This window comes from Calonectris borealis, chromosome 3, assembly GCF_964195595.1.
Source record: "Calonectris borealis chromosome 3, bCalBor7.hap1.2, whole genome shotgun sequence".
Lineage (NCBI taxonomy): Eukaryota > Metazoa > Chordata > Aves > Procellariiformes > Procellariidae > Calonectris > Calonectris borealis.
Window position 1 is genome coordinate 78,577,998 of NC_134314.1, and position 14,865 is coordinate 78,592,862.

Sequence of the window (14,865 nt, forward strand, 5' to 3'; positions counted from 1 at the left end):
AAATAAGAAGCTTCATGACAAGTAATAAAAGTCATCTCGTAGTCCAGACGAAGTGTCCCATGAAAATGTTATTACAACTACTGCCTATTCTCAAATAAAAAAAAAAAAACACTGATAGAGGAAGAATTGAGGTTGGATGTTATTATTGGCTAGAAACTGTAAACTGTACAAGTCATCCAGTAAGGGGACAGTCAAGTCAATTACCCATCTTTTTCCCAGTATCAGTTGCTTTAAGAAGAAATCACTGATTTTCCTGCACAGAGCTACTTTTCAAAACAATTGTTCTACACAAAAAGGTCAGCAAATGAACTTGTTATAAAAGTTATTCTGATCCCCCAATGCTAAATAATACTTCATCATCCACTGTAATTCCAGATTATCTTAAATGTCCTTGTTTTATTCTGTAATGAAAACGTAATTTTATCTCCTTGTTCAGAACTGTAATGAAAATATAATATTTAATGTATAAGCTTAAGATTTTTTAAATATTGTTTATTAAATGTATAAATAAGGCAATAGTCACTGAGGGTGCATTATTTATTCCAGAATTCTTTGGTGCTCTCAGAATGTCGTTGGTGAAGAATAACAGATTTAGGAGGAAACACAGAACAATTGATCCAATGGTGTTACCAATGCTGTATATCTTACTCATTTGTGTTTCAACTGTACTGTGTCTGAATTAAAATATATCTTTTCTCAGTCACTAATGACACATTTCTGGGATTAACAGCAGTACACCACGTTAATCTAGTGTCCTAGTTACTGAAACAAGAGTTAACAAAGTATGGTGATGCATCAAGCCTATACAGAAAACAAAGACTCAAGCAAGAGAAAGAGTTCCTCACAAGACAGAGGTCATGTAGGGGATCAGTCCTAGAGCTACAGTCTACCAGAATCCTAAAAGCCTAGGTAGGAAAGGCACACATTTTTGGCTTTACCTAGGAATTACTGCAACCTGCAAAGCTCAGAGAACTTCATACAAGACCAGATTCCACCATTGCAGAACAAGATTCTGCTGCCTGAAGGGGAACAGTGAGCAAGAGACTTGGGATATGAAATTTGACCCAAACAAGGCATACTATTTACTGAATAAAAAAAAGCTAGGTGAGCTGCAAGTAGAAAAAATATGGAATTCTAAAAATAAGGTTTGCTCCAATTTCAGTCCATTCACAAATAAAGATCTGCTGGTAGCGGTGACATTACAGCACAAAATGACTTTTGAGAACATATCTTAATGTTAGAAAAGGCACAGAGCTGATAAAGATCGTATATCACAGACACTGCTGTTATCACCAAAATACCACAGATGACTGGTGCTAGCATGAAGCCATTCATTATAGCTAGTATTACAGTAGAGTTGAAAGTCTCCCCACCTAAGATAAGAACTGAGACAATTTCAGCAGCTACAAGTACTTTTGATCAGCCAATCTCTTCTCAAATTAGCAGTTTATTTCCTCTGGTTTGTTTTCCAAGCAACCCAGTTCTGAAGTGATGCTTTATCATATTTGTCTCCATCTGTATTCAGATATGGCAACGTACAAACTTTACATGCCAATGGAGGAAAACATGCATTTAGCTGCAGCAAGTACCATTCTCTTATGTTCATTTTAGGAACCTGTGAAATGCACTTAGGTGTGGAGTGTGTAGGAAATACAACAAAAACATTGTTGGTCAAAATTCTCAGAGAGTACTGGCAGTATGCCAGAGGTACTTCACACATAAATTTTGCAAGAGTTGTGAGGTTATAGTAATCTATATGGTGGTGTCCTTTACGGCACTCCTAAATAAAAATTAAAAAAAAAAAAAAAAAAAAAGAACTTATTCTTACGTGATCCTTATAGTACCTTCTGTTTTCGGAAAAAAAAAAAGAAAAAAAAAGGATGGTGATGTACACTTCCATAAAAATACAGGCCAGACTACAGCAGCCCAAACCCTCACTGCTTCCCTGTCACATTAAAGACCTATGATTTGTGGAGGCAGACTGGGGGGCACAGGAGGGCCAGGACTACGACCGATGTTAGTTACATCATTTACTGCAATAACAAAACCCAACAAACAAAAGAAACCAACACAACAGCAACACATCTAGGCAAAATTTTCTGAGGGAAACAAATTGTATCCCACCAAACTGCAGCCCAGTTGAGGGGCTGAATCCCCCTGAGCACAGCTCGTTTCCTTTCTGCCCAGTCTGGGTCCTGCCTATCCAGCATGCAGGACACTGGCTGCCATACTCATGCCCAAGGACACATCAGCTGGTTGTCACAACACCTTAGTTTCTCCTTTTACTTCGAAATCTACAATCTTGCCTCTCTCAGTGCAATAAGCAGCAATAAGCAGCAAATGGACTATTCTCAGTACAACAGGCAGCAAATAAGAGTTTAGGCTAATACAATACCTGAAGACACAAATGCTAGATAGAACAAACTTTTAAAAAAAAGTGAAATATTTGGGGAAACATAATCTGAAACAACTATTAGAAACCACAGTCTTCATTTGAGGGCTACTATAGAAATACGATCATCTTCCAATATAAGAAGCCTAAGCTTGTCTCCTGAAGAACAGAGCAGAGACAGCTGAGGGAAAAGATCACAGAGGCATTCTTCACTAATTATGCTCCCTCTTATCAAAGGTTTAAAAGACCAGAGTAGTCATTTTAAAGTTGAGGCGCTGACATACAGAACACAGTATGGGCAGGATATTAAGATGACTACTACAGAGTCTGCTCTGTAAATATGCTAATGGATACAGCACCAATTATAGATTTTCTTTTATTCCTTGAAGTCCTCAGAAAGATGAAGGTGAAGGAATGATAAAAATATGAACACTGCTAGAAATATAAACCACTAGTAATGGCACAGTTTGACATTTGTTCAGTACCCTGGCAACATTACTAGACAGAAACAGAATACGATTAACTCAAAAGGTCTTCCAGGTGACTTTGCTAGACGTAGTATTCTTTTCATCAGTTTCCTTGATTTTTTTTTCTCTATATTCAGATATGCATAAATAAAGACAATTATGAACATTATATATAATTAAATAGATTAATTTATGGACTGTTCAAACCTCTGACCAAAAACTAAAGACATTTGCTGATAATAAAAATCTTCTGGCATACAGTCTTCTGCAGCCAAAAAATTCCACTAATACCTTTCTGGGAAACAGTAGCAGGAATATCCAGTTAGTGTAGATAGGCCTTATTTTTCAGGAATCAGATCTGTTAAACATTTCCTCTCTTCTGGAAAGCTGGCAGCTTGAGTTTGCTACATTTTCTTTTCTCCTAAGTTTAGAAAAATTGTTCCGCCTTCCAACTAATTGTTCCACCTTGCCCCCTATATAAAGGGGGCTTATAAGAAAGGCAGAGACTTTTTACCAAAGCCTGTAGTGACAGGACAAGGGGCAATGGTTTTAAACTGAAAGAGGGTAAATTTAGATTGGACATAAGGAAGAACTTTTTTTTTTTTTTATTATGAGGATGGTGAGACAGTGGAATGGGTTGCCCAGAGAAATTGTGGATGCCCCATCGCTGGAAGTGTTGGGGCTTTGAGCAACCTGATGGCCATGACGGGGGGGTTGGACTAGTTCTTTAAAGGTGTCTTCCAACCCAAACCTTTCTATGATTCTATCATAATTACTTCTGAGGCTACTCATAGTTTTAACACATTAACATCATTACAGGTTGTATATTTCTTTAAGTCTTAAATCGAAACATTTGTACACAAAACATAAAATTATGAAAGATAATCGTTTGCAATAACAACATTTTAAAAGATAAACAATAGGACTTGAATTTATACACATATTTTAAAATAGTCTTTAGGAAACCCATTGTGCCTATTAAAAAGCAGCAATTTTTATTGCCATAGGTTGGATATGCAGTGCTCCTGAGCATTTTTAACCGAGTAACCCAATCTGTGATGTGAGCACTTCAGAAGAGCGCACATTCTGAACTGAGCATTCAGTTAAGACTTTCACTAACATCAACTTTCATTAATGTTAAAGATTTTCATTCTTAAAGCCTCACTTATAAGGAGTGGTGATTGCTTAAGTGCATAAAAATTAGTGATTATGATGGTAAAAATCCACTTGCCGTTCACAATTTCTTTTCGCAAGATGTTCAAGCCTTAGGAGTCCAGCACAGAGCACTTACCAGGGCACACTGCGTGCCTTGGCTGACACTCAGACAGCCCCAAGGAAAGATATCATCGGAGTCTCCCAAGGATTGCAGGGCAGGAGGGCCAGAAAGGAGAAAAGCAATAAAAGCCCAAAAAACTCAACTACAGAACATCTGCCTAATCTGCCCCTCCTCTATTTAGGGTAAGTCTTTATCTGCCATAAGAAGAAAAAGGTGGCCTAACAGTTTGTAAGCATTGAAATCAAAGTTTAAGACAAAGGTCTCTTTGTATTCAAATACTTATGTGCTAAAGATATAGTTAAGTATCTCATATTAAGGCTGAAACAGAATAATGAAAACAGACATTTTAACTATGAAAATATCTTTCCAGCTTTATAATAGAGGTACTTAATAACACTTCCATTATAAAGACTGCAGTAAAGGTCCCATTCTAAGCCTTACCCTGAAGGCATCTTTCCATCCATAACAATGAAAAACTCTCTGCTTTCAGTGCAGTCTTAACTGTGAAAAATATCTTTCTAAACTTTTTTTACAGATGGAACTAAAATATTGGTCTGTCTCCATTTTTGGAGCTTGTTTCTGACATTCTTATTATCTGTAGATTAAAAATAGCTTTCATTCCAAAGTGTAAAAAAAAAAAAAAAAAAAAGAATATGCATTTTTATATCACATAAATCTGATCTGAATATTTGTACTCTTGCTTCTGTTCTACTTGCAGAATTATGATTTCAGAAAGAGCTTTCACAATGAAGTTTACTGGGACTTCAAATAAGGAAAAAAAGTCATGAAATCTATGAAAATGGGCATTTCATTGCACTAAAAGTGAAGCTGCACTTCACAATGTCTTTATTGTTAATGAGCTTTTATGATTACAGCAAACTGCAGTTTATATAGCACTATTTTTCTGTAGTTTTAAAGTACACCAAGGATAGATATTTCATTTATCATTCACTACTGCTACCCACATTTAGCAGACTACAAAAAAAACATCTCCTAATGTGCATGCTTATTCAACAAAATCAAACACATTTTGCATTATTTGTGTGCACTTCTTTTAATGTAAGACACTGAGAACACAAAATTTATGAATCTTTCTTGGTATATGTAAACTTATTTTGAAAGCTTATTCAAGTCTTTGAGACTGCAGACTTGAGCAATTCTCTCAAATGAACAGTTTTCTTTGCAGAATCTCCCATATTTCCAGCTAAAGGAAATATGGTTTGGAAACAGCATTTTCTCTCTCTCCTACTTGGAAATTGAAAAAAAAAAAGTATCTGTGGAGAGGAGGGGGAAAGATAACTGACCTCTTGAGCCTCAAGAATCTTTCAAAGAAGAATTTAGTCCAAAACTTAGAGTAAGATTTCACATATCAAGAAAAGGACACACATCCCACATTGCAAAAGGGAGAATCCATATGGATGTGGAATATGTATCTTGCTGGCACCATGAAAAGGAAATTGATTTTGTAAAGATGAAGGAAAGATCTGGATGGATTCCTGAAACCCAGCCTTCCTCACAGGGAAAACTAATATAAACTAGGCATTAAAAGTAGGTACATTTTCATAGCCATGCTCATGAACATACATGCCCCTGCACACATAGCACGTGTGGTCAAGAACAGACTTCACTGTAAATCATCACATTCCAACAACCTCAACCACTAAGCACCCAATCAACTGGTCTTACCTTCTCCCCTGGGTTCAACAAGGACTACTTTCCTCTTGCTTCCACTATCTGGCAGGAAAGAAACTGCAAAATAGAAATAGAATAGCTCTTTTAATTGTTTGTATTATGCTCCATTCTCTTTCATATTTGATGTGTACAAGAAGCCACTAGGAGAATTACTCAGCAATAGCATCTGCAGTGTATGCAAATATGGATGGATACCTACTTGCATCCCATATTGGATCTGCCTGGCTCATGGGAACAAACACTTACCCCTGTTTCAGATTCTCTAATGCCAAGTTTCTACTTGAAGATGTTGATTTAGTGAAGTCTAAGCTTTCCCGGATACCACAACCATTAAAATTGCCAATGCAACAAACGTAAGCCTGAACATCCTGCTTCCAGAGCATCCCAATAACATGGGTTGCTCAGTGGCCACGTTCTTCAGCTTGCAAGTCCTCTAGCTGTCAAGCTGTCAAACTGGTTACTCAGTACAACGGATTGTTTGGGGGTTTTTATTTGGGTTTTTTTTGTTTGTTTTTTGTTGGTTTTTTGGTGGGCTTTTTTGTTGTTTTTTGTTTGTTTGTTTGTTTGTTTTATTTTGTTTTCCTTTTTTTTGCCTTGGTTCGCATCAGGCAAAAAAAAGTGAATCTGGAATTTCCTACACAGAAGCGCAAATCATGTGTTTCTTTGGCCCTTTTTTTGGATCATCAGCTCCCTTCAGTTGCTGTCTCCTCTCCGATATTTCAGGTCCTCTATGCCCAACCTTCTGGATCGCTATCTTGATGGTTCCTCAACTACCTGAGAGAGGACAGTGTCTCAAGTCTAATGCTGAGTTAAAATGGACCGCAACATACAAAAACTCTAACCTCAGTATTTCTTTTTAGAGGTTAAAAAGACTTGCGTTCTTTTAATGCACACACATGCAACAGCTTTTTAATAAAGAAATATTTATTTTGAGGGAGGAAAACTGTTTTGTCTTATAAGGGACAGTAGAATGTAAAGAATAAAAACCTTCCTTGAATATAAGTTTTACACGCATGGACTTAATAGATAAGGCATGCTTGATTAGTTACACAAAACAACAGCAACAAAGCTCTTTATTTGCTATCTTTAATTGCTTAAACGTTTATACCTCCCTGTCAAAATCACAGATGTCTTCCGTCTAATCACTTTGGCTGAACCCACTTGCATACACAAACTCACCTTCCTTTATTTGCAGCTCCCACATTCCACATTGGCTTTCTCTTCTACAGAAAATTGTGGTACCTTAAGAAGTGGCCCACGAGGGTACAAATACCTCTGCCAGTGATTAATGACAGCTTTCCAACTGCCTTTCCACTGCCCTCAATTTTTCATTATCTCTGTTACTTTCACAAAATAGAAGGGGCAGTGTGTTTTGTTTGCCAAGACATATTCATTTTCTCTTATTAATTATAGGAAGAGAGAGAGAAGACCAGACTGATCCTCAGAGAGAGAGCTGCCATCAAATCCATTTCTTATTGGGCCATAATGGTACTTCTATTTCTTTTAGGTTCATGTTTGTTCTACTCATGATCCTCTTTTCACAGAAGATCCAAACACACTTAAAATAACAAGGGTTTCACAGAGAGTTTTCATTCAATATAACTGGAGAACTGACCACACACAGAGAAAGGCTGAAAGTTTTGTGTTATTCACATTTGAGATTTTTGAGAAGTCCCAGATCTTATCTTCAGTTTTTTTCTATTTTTTCGTTCCTCCTTTCCATTAAGTTTTGTGTTTTTTTTTCTCTTGACATTCAAATACAAAAGATAATATGCTAATTAGAGAGAGAACAGATATTTAGTTTCATTTTCATTCTTGTAAGGATTATGCAAAGATTTCCAGCCAGTTTCCTTTCATTTGCCTGCAAGTTGCACATAACCCAAGACCATTATCTATTCTTGGCTGGGTCTCTCCATGCCATATTTTTATTTCGAATGTTCATTTGTACTAGAAACACAGCGATTTCTTTCAATTCACAAAACCATGAGAATGTGCTTTCCATTGTATCATGTCTGCTTGAATGACACTTGTGTTTCCCTAGGGAAGTCAATCTGTTGTGAAGGACATCGAGTGCTGTGCTGAGGGTAACATCCTTTGCCTGCAAGGCAGTGCGAACAACCTGAGCCAGTCCGTGAAATTCATCACACAAGCAAACAGACAACGAAATGAAAGGCATTCAGCTGAAACCACAGACCAGATGCTTCCATGGTATACTTTCACTATGGTTCACTTAATTCTGTCAAAGCCTTTATGATGGCAGGGAGAGAGACATGAGAGTGCATATGTTCCCATGTCCTTTTTTTTTTTCTTTTTCCCAGGGCTGTGAGAACACTTTAATTGGCAAATCCAGAAATCTCCAATCAGCCCTGGAATTTCATGTTTTCTGAATTTCAGAAGGCAGCCCATTTTTGCAAGGTATTTTGAGCACACCAAGTAAGCTCTCTAGCTTACAAGAGTCAAGACAGTTTTCTAAACAAACTGGTTTGTCTTGCAGATATTTAGAAACAAACTAGCGCAATTTACAAGCAATACCATGCTGTAGGCTGAATTATTTTTCAAATACAACCATGCCCTAAAAAGAGATGAAGGGAGGCATTTGGTTTTGTTGGGGACGTTATTTCATACCAACTATGTCCTACTGATTACACTGTCTCTCCGAAAGACAAAGGTTTCTGTAGAAAAGGACATTGTAGCTCCTTGTTCTTAGAAAACAGTTAATCCTCATTCTAAGGAAGGGTTCTGTGACCTGTTCAACAACTTTCTGGTGCATCATTATAATTACAGAGCGATTAAAAGTACATTGCCTTATAGCAGACTGGTTTGTCTGTAGTGAATAACAGGAGGAAGAAAGAATAGAAGAAGAGTTTCTCATATTAATACCACGTCATTATTGCTCCCCTTCTTCCCATGGAAAGCTGAGAACATTCTCCAAAAACCTTCTTCAGACCCCCCAAAGACATGGCAGAATCCTCAGAGTTAGAAACTCTGACCCCAGAAACTGGGAACTGAAACCAAACCTTGTAACTGCATGTATCAATGCAGACACAGAGCACTGGTAAGAAAGCTCCATATTAAGTGTTACTCCTGCTTCCTGCACACCACTATTGTGCTATTTAAATTGATGGGATTTTACCGTGACACATAACCACTTCCCCCTCCCGTGGGGGGCAAAAAGCAAGCAGCAGAGACTTCTACTGAACTTAAACCACTGCAGGCAGTGGTTTATAGTTTCAGATTTATAGTTTCAAAGATGTTAAAACCAGAAGAAAACTGTTAAAATTATGTACTCTGGCCATCTTTATATCTAACAACAATACAGTCTGCCCACTACCCCTAAGACCAATAAACTCTGTTTGGTTAAAATATATCTTCCAGACAGTTTTGATGTGAAGACAGAGCTAGAGAATCCTTTTTCACTCACGGCAATTTGTTCCAGTGGTCAGTCTCTCTCACTAGCATTTTTTGTGTGCACACTGATTTTCCATTTTAAATTTGCTTAAACTTTCAGCCACTTGTTCTGTCTTTGCCTTTTTCCCCTCACTAGGTTAAATATATTTCAGAACGCATTTTTTCCCCCTCTGTGTTTATGTACTACACTGCAAATGTTCCCAAGACAATTTTCTGATAAACCAAAGTCTTTCATCTCCCTCTCCCAGTGTGCATTTCTGACTGCTCTCTAATTCAGTAGCAGTTTCGTGTTTACTTTCTAGACCACCAAAGAAAGTGCTGAACAGGCAGGTCTGGACTGAGTACTGACACTTTCACAACCTCGTTTGGAAAGTCTCTACTCAGTGATGGTCCCCCTTGTTGGGGATTTTGGTATCTGTGAGTTTACTAGTTCACAAGTCACTTACAGCTGCACTTCTATGGTCCTATATAATTTGCCATGTGGTACCAAGTCAATCCACTTATCTCTCACTATTCCCCACTCTGAGCAATAGCAGTCAAATTTCATAAATTTGTTTTCATAAGTCTGTCATTGCCTGGCAAGATCAGTTCTCCAGCATCTTTGTGTCTCCCACTTTTAGAACAGAAGAAATTCCCTCTACGCGCACTCCCAACTCTGTATGTCAGCTTACAGAGCCTATATTCCAGCATTTAATTCTCCATTGAAGGGAGCCCATTTCAGTTGTTTCATTGCTTTGTCCCAGACTGAAGTCAGGCTAAGCATTTTATACTTACCCATGTTACTTTGCTTGACCTTTGAGAACAGCCAGAATCACCTTACTTTTTGCAGACAAGTTGGGATACAAGCAGAGCTTATTTCATACACCTCATTTTTGCTCCATATATGTTGCAACAGAAAATAACATATATGTTGCAACTTTTTTCACAGAGGAACCCTTGACCTGAAGCTGCCAAGATCCATGTCTCTGTCTTGTCTCTGTCTCATTCAGGATCTGGTGCCTGTCAAGAAGATAGCCCTCAAATAAGAAGTACAGAACAACATACACCTCTGACAGTGGAGTACCCAGCACCAACTCCAGCAGCAGAAATAGTACAATATCTGTGGGATGATAACTACAGAGGGCAGGAATAATTTCCTCACTTGCACAGCAACAACTAGCAGCAGCAGCCCCACCTCTTCAAGCCTTGACTTTCCCATCCGAAGAGAGCAGAGACGAAAAGGAGGAGACACAGGATTTTGGCAGAACATGAAAAACAAGCAGGTGACCTGCAGCCCAAGCTTTGATAATTTTATTTATGCATCACTTACTTGCAAATACTCTTTGGGAACACAGGACTACAAGAGGCAGGGAGTGGGCAGCAGCAGCATTTTCTCTGAGCGCAGCACCAGTTCTCAGCCTTCAGATCTGCTGCAGAAGACCTGAGCGAGAGACCGAGAACCAAAAAGAAGGGGAGCAGGAGGGGGCTTGACATTATAAAGAAAAACTCTCTTCAGGCCACATTGGAATGTGTGGAGTGCTTAAAGAACAGTAAAGGGCTGGCAGCGTCCTCCCATTCACTCCTCAGCAGGTATCTTTTCTGTGACTAGGCATCTATCTATCTACTAACTACAGGCCCACCAAAAACAGAGATATGGTGAAAGCTTTCAGACCCCAGGTTTAAAAATCTCCACAAAGTTCCCTCACCCGCCCAAGCTGTCTTGTATTGAAAGAAAGAATATATTCCCCAGTTAAAGGTTTGCATCTGAGAGGAGGGAACAGAGTATGCTAAACATATAACTGTTCAGAAATACTTAATGGCTTTAGTGAAAAACATTACCCTACAGGTAGAATAATTAGACGTGAATAAGACAGAACCTGAGCAAAGACTCTTTCTGATGAACTAGATAGCCCAGCAGCCAAATACCTCAAAATAAAGTGAAAACTGATACCAGTTTCTTTAAGAGAATTTTGCTGTTTCAGGGATTTTTGTCCCTTTATCCTCTGCAATATTCAGCTTGCCTTTTCCTTTGCCAAATTTCATTTCATTCTATTTCTTGGACCAACCCAAACAACACTTCTGCTTCTGCTTGGTGTGGACGCCCTCCAGATATTTGTAGATGTTTATTGCCCTAACCCTGCCTGTTAGCCCATGCTTAGTTGTGAAACATCAATTCTCATTTGAATCATCTCTGATGCCTACAATATCTCTTATTTTCCAATTGCAACATCCAACTAGCTCACATTTTAGATAGCTACACAGCTACATAGAACACCAAGCACACATAACTATCTGTATTTCTAAACTCATTGTATCGTCAGGAAAAAATTTGCCATAATTAAGAGTCTAAAACAAACATATCCCAATGAGGGCCTTTAAAGTTTATGGCCCATCCAGCCTTGTGTCCTGCACTGTGTAATTTGTGAAGTGCTGTGTTAGCAGAACCACAGAAGCCTAAATCTGGCCCCCCCACCCTCCCAACTAATTTATAATCTACACAGTATTTTAAGTCTCAGACAGATGAGTGTGAAATAACGATGAACATACTGATTATCTCTCCAGTCTAATAATCTGATTTGAGTTGGAACTTGCTGCAATGATGACATTTCACAAGGAAATGGTCGAATGCCTTCTCTTCAATCTTCCTGTACATCAGAGATCTCAGGACAGAAGCTCTACACAGACAGAAAGAGCTACAATCTTCTTATATGAAGTTAAAGGGAAGACACTATGTAACACATGCTGTTTTCAGGCCTTTTATGCTTGAGGAATTATTTTTAATGTCCATGGCTAAATTACAATTTTGCTATAACTGAATTCAGTTAGCTGAATTCTTATTACCCAATTAGAAGATATGCTAAAGATTATTTTTTTCCCCAACAAATCCAAGCTCTTTTTCTTGCTGGCTGATGCAGAGGGAGGGCTTGGCTGGCAAAAATAATGCTTTAAACAAAAACAAAAATCTGTGTCCAAGCCTCACGTGCTCTGATATGGAGCAGAACACCTGACTAATCGGCTAAGTCCATTAGTCCACACCTTGTGTGTGCTCTTCTGCTGGTATAAACGAGAACAGGTTTTAGGCCCTAGGCAGAGAAACTCAAATTTAAGCTGGGTCTTCTTAGCTTTTCTTAGAGCTTAATGTCAAAAAAACCCCACAACCCCAAAACAAAAAACCAAACAACAACAACATAGCACCAAAACCAAAACCTACTACTTAAGTCCTTTCAGAAGAAATGTGGCCAGAAGAAAGAAGGCGTGACTTTTGGCAGACCAACACCTCAAAAATTTGAGAAGGACTGTTTCTAGAATCCAATGAATCTGGACTGTTTTAGGGGTAAAGCCTCTCAGAAGGGAGCTTGTCAAGCAGTAGCACGTGGCCAGTAGTCACAGACTTACCACAGGCTTTGTTCCTCAAACCTGGTGAAATGCCTGCTTGCCAAGCAAACACATTTTCACCGTGCAATGCCATTTTCTTGATTAACATGATTCATGTCACACTGCATGGGACATTTTAAAAGTGTTATATTGCAGTGAGCATTAGAGATAAGAAATTAATGGAGAGCCCAGTAATAGCATCCTGAGGTACTGGCTAGATGCCCCACAGTAAGAGGTGGGTTTACTTCTGTTTATTTCTACTGGACTCTGGGAGATTTGAACTTCTGGTGTATCTTTACCAATATATATTAAAAAAAAAAAAAAAATTGTTTTCCATGCCCTACACTGCAACTGTCCAAGTGATACTCCCACATATTTTCTTTTCAATTACACTGCCCTTCACATAATAGCAAATCAGAAAAATCCCCAAATACTTCTATTTTCTTCACTGCAAAACTCCATTTCCATTACTTACCACAAATGATTTCCCCAAAACACCTAGCATTTTTGAAATCCATCTAAAAAGATATTAATGGGATTTGCACACGCACATCACCTTAGGTGGCTTTGAAAAATACCACTTTTCTTTTTTTTTGTCTGCCATGGGAATGAAAGAATTGCTGCCCTGTTGCATACAAGCCTCAGCAATTAAGCAAGGGCTCCCTACTGTGTTACTACAGTTCCTTTCTCCCAAAATAATCCAACTGAGGACAACCACACAAACATGGTATCAAACCCTACTAGCAAACAAACAAAAAAAAAACCCAAACAAAAACCAAACAAAAAAACCCAAAACAAACAAAACAAAAACAAACAAAAACCCTAACCAAACAAACCAGACAAAAAAAATATTTTCAAAAGGCAGCACTTTTAATATGTTAAGAAAGTCATTTTCTAGCATTGATACAGAAAATCCATCAGGTCTAATATTATACTTCATTAAGCAGATAGAAGGAAGGCAAGTGAGGGTGTTTTTAACCATAGCTTGCAATTCCCTTACCCCAGCTCTCCATCTGTCATTGAAGTTCATCTCAAACACAGAAACACAGGTATGTGTATTGTAAAACTCAGTATTAAACCCTTTATTGAAAAGGACAGAGGGGTTTGTTTAGGAATCAGGAACAGATTACTGAAGACATGACAAGTGCCAGTCTAAACGAAGTGTTTAAAAGTCAACGCACAGAAAATAATTACATTTCTATTTCAGTGAAGCACTTGAGCACGTGCCTATCTTTAAGTGCTGACATAAAAGCTTTGCTGAATAGAGATGAGCCTTCTTGCATCCTGAGGATGAGGCACACGCTTAAGTCCTTGTCTGAATCAGCATCTACTTGAACAAATATAATCTCCTGGATTTTCTCTTATTGTTTGCACACAGAAAACCTGCAAGGACAAACACGCAAAACATACTGAGAGCTGATAAATCCACTATGCCCACTATATCAGTGGGGCTTTTGCCTTTGGGATTAACTTTGTTTCCTCTCTGAGCCCACGTTACTATGTACTACTCAAGAAATACAGATACGCACTTCAGGGAACTTCTTGAAAGAAAAGTAAGTGCCACAAGATGTTTCAGAAATTGCCCACAGTGGGACACTGTACTGATGATATGGCCTGAAAATAAGGAAATTACAGCTACACCGCCAGTGAGGACCCATTTACAGAAATGAGAGTTCCTCTTGGACATAGACCCAGACTAGTCAGCATTAAAAATCAGTGAATTAAAACTGGAATATCTTTTAAAAGTCATTATTTAAAGACAATCAGTAAGAATCAGCTGGGTAAAGAAAAATGGGGAGCACTGCTTCTCTCCAAGTCCATCACACCTCTGAAGGAAGAACTCCCAAACTTTTACAGATTAATGATCATCATCTAAGATACTAGGTGGCACCTGCTACAGACCACCACTACATACTGAAGTACAGCACAACCTTCTCCTGAGGGTTAATTATCTGTTGCAAAGAGAAAAACAAGCTGAACTGTTAACCTCAAATACGAGATGTCTCAGAATATTAGTAATAAAATATTCGGCAGTTTATACTTGTTTTACATAAAAAGTTTTGACTCACAAATATTCCACATCCAACACATGGTCATTCTACATCAGCCATCACCTGGACAGATGAAGCATTCCCAAAACAAGAGAATGAACCATTGCTTAGACACAGTCAGATATCACTATCCTGTTGCATACAGGCATAGAAGTGAAACCACTAATCTAAGTTTAATGGCTGTAAACATATCCATTTGCCAAGCTGAAAAACATCAGAGCCTAG